The following is a 10,587-nucleotide window of genomic DNA, read 5'->3' as shown; positions in this document are numbered from 1 at the left end:
TTTTTAATTATTATTTTAACAATGCCAAACTTACGGAGATATGTCAGGGGCGGCCCAACGAATTTTGTAGCCTAAAACCAAATTTTATGAGGGCCTTAACTTTTTTTTTTCTTTAAAAATTATTTATTTATTTGAAGTCTATTTTTCTAGCGTTCGTAGATACAAAGTTATTAATAATTTTTATAATCTTTAGCTCCCAATAAGTCTTTCGTAATTGACAGTATAACTAATCTATTTTGATCTTTATTGAGACATTGTTGATCTTAGGTGAGATTTTATCAATTTTAATTTTTGAATTTTTTTTTCTGCTGAATCGATGGAAATAAGAGTTATTAACATTATTCCATAAGCAATATAGGCATTGGTATCAATTTTTTTTATTTCCCCGAGTGTTCAATTAAACTGTTATCTTCTAATTGTACTATTTTTCTTAATATTTTTAATTCCGGAAATAAATCTAAACCATCAATATCGAATTGATTATTAGCTTTAAAAACATTCAAGATTAAGGCAATATTTTTTCAAATTTCCATTAGCTAGTGATCTTAATTTTTACCGCTAAATAGAAAACCAAAAATATTTTCCTATGCTTTGATTGTTCAAATCTTGTCACGACCCGAATTTTCCACCGTCGGGACCGTGATGGCACCTAACTTTTTGGATGCTAGGCAAGCCAACGATTAAAGATTTAATACGATAACCCTTGACCAAATCAGTAAATAACAGCAATTAAACCAAAACAGATTAAAGAGTGCAGAATTTCATAATAACCCATATACTTATACACAACTACGCAAAAACTGGTGTCACAATTCACGAACTTCTAAGAGTCACTACAAATACTGGCTAAAAGAAAGTACAACTATCTTTGAATTAAAAGAAACAGTAAACTAGAATAACTGGAAGGGGACTCCAGGGTCTGCGAACGCCGGCAGATCTATCTTGGGTCTCCTGTGGGTCTGAAAGCAGCAACTCAACTCGGGTCAACACGGTCCAGTACCGAAATCTGTACAGAAAGTGCAGAGTGCAGTATCAGTACAACCGACCCCATGTACTGGTAAGTGCCGAGCCTAACCTCAGCGAGGTAGTGATGAGGCTAGGACAAGACACATACATAAACCTGTGCAATTAAACAATATGCTAGCAGAATAACAATTTATAGAAGCTAAGCGGAAATGAACGGGAGGGGGAAACATGCTATGGGTGTACCAAAAATAATCACAGCAGTAGAGGAATTTAAACAGCTAGCACACTTTGAACCGGTAATAACAAGTAAACACAATAAACGGAAAATGCACGGCATCACCCTTCGTGCTTTTACTCTCAACCAAACCAGATAATCAATAATAGAAACGTGCACGACATCATCCTTCGTGCTTTACCACTCTTCCTCACCACATAAGTAATAGAAACGTGCACGACATCACCCTTCGTGCTTTATCACTCTTCTTCACCACATAAGTAATAGAAACGTGCACGACATCACCCTTCGTGCTTTATCACTCTACCTCACTAGAACAGAGACAACAATAATAGAGAGATAGAAATGGCAACAACAAGTCTTACTTAAACTCTTAGTTCCACAATACCAATCCAACTTTGGGTAAAACCCAATCAATACCAAATTCCATAAAATATGATAAGAAACTTCTCAACACATCGAACGACTAGTCTACACATGAACAATATGATAAAAAAAAATTAAAACATTTCCAAGAATAAGACTCACTCACATGTTATGACTCGACAGCAACATATAGATACTCGTCACCTCACCTATACGTTGTACTCAATATCCAAACACATAGCAAATAAGCAAATAACACCTAATCTCTCAAGCTAAGGTTAGCCATAGCACTTACCTCGATCCACAGGCCACTCACTGCTCAATTACCTCTTTTCCTCTAGTTTCCACCTTCGAACCACTCGTATCTAGTCATAGTTAACTTAATAACATCAATTATTGCTAAAGAAATCAATTCCAATACAAAATTATAAGTTTCCCAACATTTTCCCCAAAAAGTCAAAAAATTGACCCCGGGCCCGCTTGGTCAAAACTCGAGGTTCGGACCAAAACTCATTCTCCTATTCACCCCCGAGGCCAAATATATAATTAGTTTCGAAATTCGACCCCAAATCGAGGTCTAAATCCCATTATACAAAAATTCCTAATTCTACCCAAACCCCCAATTTTCACCATGAAAATCCTAGATTTTAGGTTGAAAATTCATGAAAGGTGGGTAATTGGAAGAAAGTAGTTTAGAATCATTTACCAACAATTTGGGGAAGAAATTGTCTCTTGAAAATCGCCTCCAAGTCTTCTAGTTTTTGAAAATATGAAAGAATGGCTTAATCCCGTATTTGAGTTCTGTTTTTAAAAGACTGGGCAGGCCTTCTTCGCGTTCGCGAAGGGCCTACCGCGTTCGCGAAGAGCTGCCTTGCTTAGGCTTACGCGATCGCGAATTCCTCCACGAATTCGCGAAGGTTATGCCCCCCTGGCCTTCGCGTTCACGAACCATTGTTCGCGTTCGCATAGAAGGAATGACCGACCTCCCCCAAGTCCCTAACACTTCCCGTTTGCGTTGAGCTTGTCGCGTTCGCGAAGGGTAAAGCCTCCATCGCTCCTCGTTCGCGACCAAGTCTCCGCGTTCGCGTAGAGGAAATTCCTCTTCAGACCAATTCACTCATCGCGTTCGCGAGAGTAACTTCGCGAACGCGAAGAAGAAAACACCAGATGACAGCTTAAGCCAAAAACCAAATTTTTCTAGGTTCAAAATATCCCGTAGCCTATCCGAAACTCACCCGAGCCCTCGGGGCTCCAAACCAAACATGCACACAAGTCTAAAAACATCATACGAACTTGCTCGCGCGATCAAATCGCCAAAATAACACCTAGAACTACGAATTTAGCACCAAATTGCATGAAATTTTCAAGAAAGTTTTAAAACTTCTATTTTCTCAACCAAAGGTCCGAATCATGTCAAATCAGTCCCGTTTCTCACCAAATTTCATAGATAAGGTATAAATATCATAACGGACCTGTACCAGTCTCAGGAATCGAAATATGGATCCCGATACCAGCAAGATCAAATATTAACCAAATTCTTAAAACCACTATAATTTCAGTCTTACAATTTTAATCAAAAATTCATTTCTCGGGCTAGGGACCTCGGAATTCGATTCCGGCATACGCCCAGGTCCCATATTTTATTACGGACCAACCGGGACCATTAGAACACGGGTCCGGATCCGTTTACCCAAAATGTTGACCGAAGTCAACAAAAATTAACTTTTTAGGCCAACAATTATTATTTTATCAATTTTTCACATAAAAGCTTTCCGGAAACACGTCCGAACTGCGCACGCAAATCGAGGAGAGATAAAATAAGGTTTTGAAGACCTCGAAACACGGAATCGAGTTCTAAAATATAAAATCTATTTTGAAATAAAAAAATAGCCTTGTCTACTATGTATAAAGTAATCAACGCCAGATGACTCTTCAAAAGATTTTGAGATTTTATTATCAACATTCGCATCAAATTGTTACTTCCTATATATCATGCGTTTCTTACGAAATTCAGGTTCGATATTCATTTCAAGTGCAATTTTCTTGGCAGAAATCATAGCAGTTGCAAATCCTTCTTCTCCGTACTTGTTATTGTTAAAGAAAGGAATCACACGTTTTCACTAACCAGAATCTTTTTTTTTAAACTAATACATAGCCTATTAAGTGTAACAAAAAATGGGGCCTCCACAAATGTGGGGCCTAAAGCAATTGCTTTGCTTGTTTTATGGAAGGGCCACCCCTGAGATATGTTCATGATATTTTTCGTCGGTGGGTGTAAAGTCATTTACCGCGAGTATGCATATTACTCTCTATTTTTAATCAAAAGTCTCTAGTTTGAACCCTAAAAATGAAGTCACATTTGATATAAAATACCTAATTTACTCTTAAAATAGAAATTTTTGGTGCAAAGTCAGATTAGTCAGACTCTAAAGCTGATGTTATACATCAAGTGTAAAACCAATTTCTTTACACCACATGTTATACAGTCCAAGTTAGAGATAATAAGTGGGCATTTGGACATAAGAATCGTGAATTCCCCCAAAGAAGTGATTTCTTTTCAAGTTGAAAATAGTATTTGAAAATTAGAGTTGTGTTTGGATATAAATACAATTTGAAGCTATTTTTGATTTTTTGTGAGTGCTTTGAAGTGAAAATTTTAAAAAATAGCTTTTTGAAATTTTTTATATTCAAAAATATTCTGAAATTCAACTTTAAGTAAACTTTGAAATTTTCATGGCTACACACTGGTTCAGGGAAAAAGTAAAAAAAAAAGTCGAAAAAAATCTTCTTTTATTGCCAGACGGGCCCCAAGTCATGTCAAATCCATTATATAGTCTAGTTTAGATCAGCCATTGGACATAGTAATGTTAAACACACTATAGTGCCTTCCGTCGGTTTATGAATAAGTTTCCTATAAAAAATATACCCATCTTTTCGCAAATGCATATAGGAAAAGAATGAAAGGAACTTTGGACGAACATTACAGTTGTTTTTATGTGATTTATATGTTATGAATACCAGTTGTGGAAGCAGCTGCTAATACCTGCATCTAGGAGTGTACATGGATTGGGTTGGTTCGTGTTATTTTGTACTTCAATGCAACACAGAGAGGGGGGGGGGGGGGTAGGGGGAGGGGGTAATTTGCGTGGTGTCTAATTTTTGCGTGCACAGATTATAGAAGGACCTGGTTCTTCTATGTGTTCCTTAACCTACTGTTGCGGAAATAATAAATACGAAAAGTAAAAAACACAAGTATTTTTACGTGGAAAACACCCGGCTCAAAAGGTGAAAAACCACGACCTACTACTCAATAGGATTTTCCCTAACACTTCACTAAATCAATGAGCCAAAACAACATTTACAAAAACTCTTTGTAAACCTAAGGATTACCTCTAATCCTGTTGTGGCAACCAGCCTCTAACTGTTGCGACAACTTCAAGTTTACTCTAACTTGAATACTCAAAGTACCTATTATAATTGCCTCTAGATAAAGCTGAAAGTACAATATGAAAATACTACTACAATTGAACTAGAATAAAAGACAGACACTTGGAATTGGTTCTTCTATCTGGTTTATATAGCTTCAGGTTTGCACACTTCAATCACACACGAACTGCTTGCAAAATGCCTTGCTATTTTGCTCTCAATTCACGTTTAACTTCTGCTTTTGTGCGTAACTTGTGAAGTGAGAACATCCTGCGATTTATAGAGTTAGTAGAGTAGAAAATAACTAGAGTCTAATGCTACTCTTCCTTGGTGAAAGAGTTCTAGTTAACTTCAGCCTCTAACTCCTTCCTTATCTTGGACAGTGTTCTCTTTGAGTAAGGAGTCCTTCTCCTTATCAATTATGCAACCTTTTCGATCAGGAGATATAAACTATACCAAGTTAAGCTTATCTCCTTTACGTGCATCCCATATGCTCGAATCTGCCCGTGTCTATGTTTACAAGGGATATACCTGGTTCATGCCTGAGCTTCCTTTGTCAATATTCAAAACAAATCTTTACTTGGGCCAACAGATTCCCCCTTTTTGATAATGACAAACTCCGTGCTTCTCTGTGCTTTTCATAGGCTTTAGCCTTGTTTCAACTCAGCTCAACATCAATACAATGTTAGAACATTTTATCACTTATCATCAAGGACCATGTTCATTAGGTTATAAACATCACTATTCAAAGCACAACCTTTTTCCCCCCTTTTGGCATCATCGAAAAGTTGCATAACTAAGTAAGATAACCAGGTTATAGAAATTACTCATGGCCACTTGGGCTACTTCAAGTGCAGTCATGGATTAATCATCATATATCAAGCTAAGGATATTAACCATCAAAGAAAAATAAACAAACAGTTAGAGCAAAAGACAGTGAATTTCATTGATGATTGATAAGATCCTACCACAAAGCATAAGAATAAATAAAAACATTGGAAACATGTGCAAAAGCAACAAAAAAATCCTGAACTGGGTCACTGGTTGATCTACACCAGGATAAGAGGCTTAAGGCTGGGAAAGACCAGGTTCTTGGTTTTTTGCTTAGAGTAGTTTCAGCATATCTTGAAGAATGCCATCATTCTTCTCCTTTTCTTTTGTCAGCTCAACTTTGAGAGCATATCTCTCTGTCTCCACCTCTGCCAACCTCTTCTTCAGCCTATTAATTTCAGCATCCTTAGCCCCACTTTCTTGCACCAAAGCTCACACATTGTTGTCCACTGGGGTACCTTTTTGGATGAACCAGGTTCTTTGGGAGTGGTTTGAACTTCATAGTCACAAGAAGTCAGAGTATTTGCCCCAAAATGATCTTTGCTTGTACCAACCTCCCACTTCTTCATGGGTACCTTGAAATGTGCAAGTACAACCGTGAGGATAAGGCTATAGGATATGGAATGAGTCTTGGTGCCATTTGGAACCCTATCAAGAAGCTGGATTATAAACCCAGGCCAATTAATCTGCCTCCCACTATCCAAACATTCCATGAGAACTAAGTCCATGAATGTGGCAATGTGCCTCCTTTCCTGCCTTGGAAACACACATTTGTTGACAAATTCGAACAACACTTTGTGAGGTGGCTTCATCTCACTTTTGTAGGCAGCCTTGTGCTCAAGTTCCTCTTCATTCTCACTGAATTTTTGGGTAATGGCACGGGCAGTAGGAAGATTTTCTAGGCTTGGCCGCTTGAGGTTCTTATAATTACTGTACCTTTCAGCAGGTACACCCAAAATCTCACCCAGCTCCTTTGCATCAAAAGTGACTTTCACTCCTTTCACTGTACTGCTGACCCTTCCATATTTTACCTCACATTTGCCATAAACTCTGCAATTTCATTTCTGGCCAACCTGCCATCCTTTTGAAGGACCATGTCCTTCCAGCTTGCAATTGTAACTTTTTCAAAAGCAGGACCATTCCTTCCTCCTCAAAGTCCCTGAGGAATCTGCCTTTCAAGATAGTTTTCTTGCCAAACTTAGCCAGCTTGTCTTTCTCAATATCAAAATCATCTTCTTCTTCCTCCCCATTCCATTCTTCTTCCTCTACAATTTTCTCTTTTCTTGATTCTACAGCAGACCTGGTTCTTTTTGCTAAAGTGAATTAGGGGTGGGCATAATACCGACCGAACCAAAAAAATCGGCCGAACCGTGAATTTCGGTTTTTCGGTTTCGGTTTAATCGATTTTTCGGTCGGTTTACGGTTTTAAAATTATTCGATTTTTCGGTGCGGTTTACGGTTTTTGTGTTTCGGTTTTCGGTTGAACCGTAAAACCGAACTTTTGCTGCGACTGCTCAGTGCTCACTGCTGCCTTCTGCGTGCATTCTGCTTTTCGTTTTAAAAAACCAAATTGTTAAGGATATCTAAAACATTGACATTCTAACTATAACAAGAAAACTGAAACAAGGCTTATCAAATATCAATATGACTTTTGAGTAAATAAAATTATCATTTTGAATGTCAGCCATCTTTCTTTATTACTACAACACAGAATGTCACTATGTCAGCCATCTTTATTCTTTTCAACATATACAACCAGACGTGATGTGCGTTTGTTAATTGTTATGGCCTTATGCGTAATTATAAAAGTTATATGTCTCCTTGAAACCGCTTTCCTACGAGTCTACAACCGTTTGAAACCGAATATAAACCGGAAATAACGGAACCGAACCGAATTTTAAAAAAATCGCACCGAACCGTAAATGCTTTGGTTTAATGTTGCGGAACTAATAAATGCGGAAAGTAAAGAACACAAGTATTTTTACGTGAAAAACACTAGGCTCAAAAGGTGAAAAAACCATGACCTACTACTTAGTAGGATTTTTCCCAACACTTCACTAAATCAATAAGCCAAAACAACATTTACAAAAACTCTTTGTAAACCTAAGGATTACCTCTAATCCCGTTGTGGCAACCATAACTGTTGCGACAACTTCAAGTTAATTCTAACTTCAATGCTCAAAATACCTATTACAATTGCCTCTAGATAAAGATGAAAGGTACAATATGAAAATACCTACTACAATTGAACTAACATAAAAGACAGACACTTGGAACTGGTTCTTCTATCTGGTTCATGTAGCTTCAGGTTTGCACACTTCAATCACACACGAACTGCTTGCAAAATGCCTTGCTATTTTGCTCTCAATTCACGTTTAACTTCTGCTTTTGTGCGTAACCTGTAAAGTGAGAACATCCTATGATTTATAGAGTTTGTAGAGTAGAAAATAACTAGAGTTCTAATGCTACTCTTCCTTAGTGGAAGAGTTCTAGTTAACTTCAACCCCTAACTGATTCCTTATCTTGGATAGTGTTCTCTTTGAGTAAGGAGTCCTTCTCCTTATCAATTATGCAACCTTTTCGATAATGAGATATCAAATATTCCAAGTTAAGCTTATCTCCTTTACGTGCATCCCATATGCTCGAATCTGCCCGTGTCTATGTTTACAAGGGATGGACCTGGTTCATGCCTGAGCTTCCTTTGTCAATCTTAAAAACAAATCTTTACTTGGGCCAACAGTTCGGTTTTTGAACCAAACCAAACCAACTATATCGGTTAGGATTAGTTCGGTTTTGTCGAGTTTTCTTGTTACATGAATAATGTGTCAATCTGACTTTATTAAATTATTGATAAGTAAATATATATTTAATAAAAATTAAAAAAAAGAAAAATATATGATCTATTAAAATATTCTTATGGGATAATTTTCTTAATAGCACATGATAGTTATTTTTTTAGTTGTTTGACAATCACTTTTCGTTGATATACACTTTCAAGGTTAACCGAATTTAATAATTAAATATAAAAACTAATATGATACCTAAATAATGATATATACAATTTACTTTTCAATTATTGAAATACCACTTCAAATTTGAAAAAGATATAAGATTATTAGATCTTGATATATGAATATGAAAGAACAAAGAGATTGACGCATTTCAATAACACTTGATAAGAAAGTGGTTACAACACATTATTTAAAGTTAATAAAAATGGAGCACTTCATATTCTATTAAATATTACATCCCATAAGAATCTCAAATATTTCTAGACGTTATTTAAAGAAAATCCTATATAAAGTCTTAAAATTATGTATAAAAACTATATATTTATATTTCTGTTTGTTCGTTTTTTTACTTACCAAACCAAATCTCATCGGGTTTAATTTTAATCGGTTTGGTTTGACTTTTTGGTTTGGTGCGGTTTTCTTGTTCGGTTTGAACACTTATGCTGCATCAGTGTAAGCTGTACTCTCACACTATTTAGGGTGCGGTTCTTTTTTAAACCTTGCATAAATACAAAATACCTTGTGCACCGGACTGACCTTTATAATAGGAAAAGAATAATAGAAGTAACGGAAATTTATTTTCAACTTGCAGAAGTAAACTTTTACAACAATACTGGAGGAGACGCGATGTCATAAACAATAATTAGGGAATCTGAGAAAATGGTGGTGGAGCACAAAAGTTTCAAACAATATTCTTTTACTAATATTACAGTAATGAAATATAATTAAAAGAATTTCATCCCAAAATAGCCGATGAAATATTATCTTGTCTTCTAGCTAATAGTTAAAATAAATACACATTTTATTAGGCGGACAATCGTCGATTTGCAAGCGAAATATTTAGTGGGCGTTGGGACATAAGAATTGTAAAATGTCGAAAAAAAGGAATTTTTCTCAAGTAAAAATGATATTTGAAAAGAAGAGTTGTGTTTGGACATGAATATAATTTTGGGTTGTTTTTGAATTGTTGTGAGTGATCTGGGTAAAATTTTTAAAAAATCATTTTTTGGAGTTTTTTAAATTTTCGATTTTTTTTAAGATTCATCTTCAATTAAAAACTAAAAATTTTAAGGCCAAACACTGATTTCGGAAAAAAATGAAAAGCTTTTCATGGCGCTCTTAATTTGCCATTAATTAGCAGCAGAGGTGTACAAACCGAACCGGAAAACCGCACCAAACCAAAAAGTCAAACCTAACCGATTAAAAAATCCGATTAGGTTTGGTTAGGTATTGAGTAAAAAAACCCGAACCAAACCGGCATATAAACATATAATTTTTATATATACTTTTAAGACTTTATATAGAATTTTCTTTACAAAAATTCTAGAAATATTTGGAATTCTCTTATGGAATGTAATATTTAATAGAATATGAAGTACTCCATTTTTATTAACCTTAAATAATTGGTTATATGACCACTTTCTTATCAAGTGTTACTGAAATGCGTCAATTTCTTTGTTCTTCCTTGTTTATATGTCAAGATCTATTAAATTCTTATATCTTTTTCAAATTTGAAGTGGTATTTCGATAATCTAAAATTAAATAGAACTTATCATTAATTAGGTATCATATTGAATTTTATGTTTAATTATTAAATTCGTTTAACCTTGTAATTATTGTCAGACAACTAAAAAAATAACTATCATGTGTTATTAACAAAATTCTACCATAAAAATATTTTAATAGATCATATGTTTGTCAAGTTTTTCAATTTTTACTAAACATATATTTACTTATAAAAGTTTAACAAAG

The sequence above is a fragment of the Nicotiana attenuata genome, chromosome 8 (genome assembly GCF_001879085.1).
Source record: "Nicotiana attenuata strain UT chromosome 8, NIATTr2, whole genome shotgun sequence".
NCBI classification, from domain to species: domain Eukaryota; kingdom Viridiplantae; phylum Streptophyta; class Magnoliopsida; order Solanales; family Solanaceae; genus Nicotiana; species Nicotiana attenuata.
Note: the sequence above shows the minus strand (reverse complement) of the source record.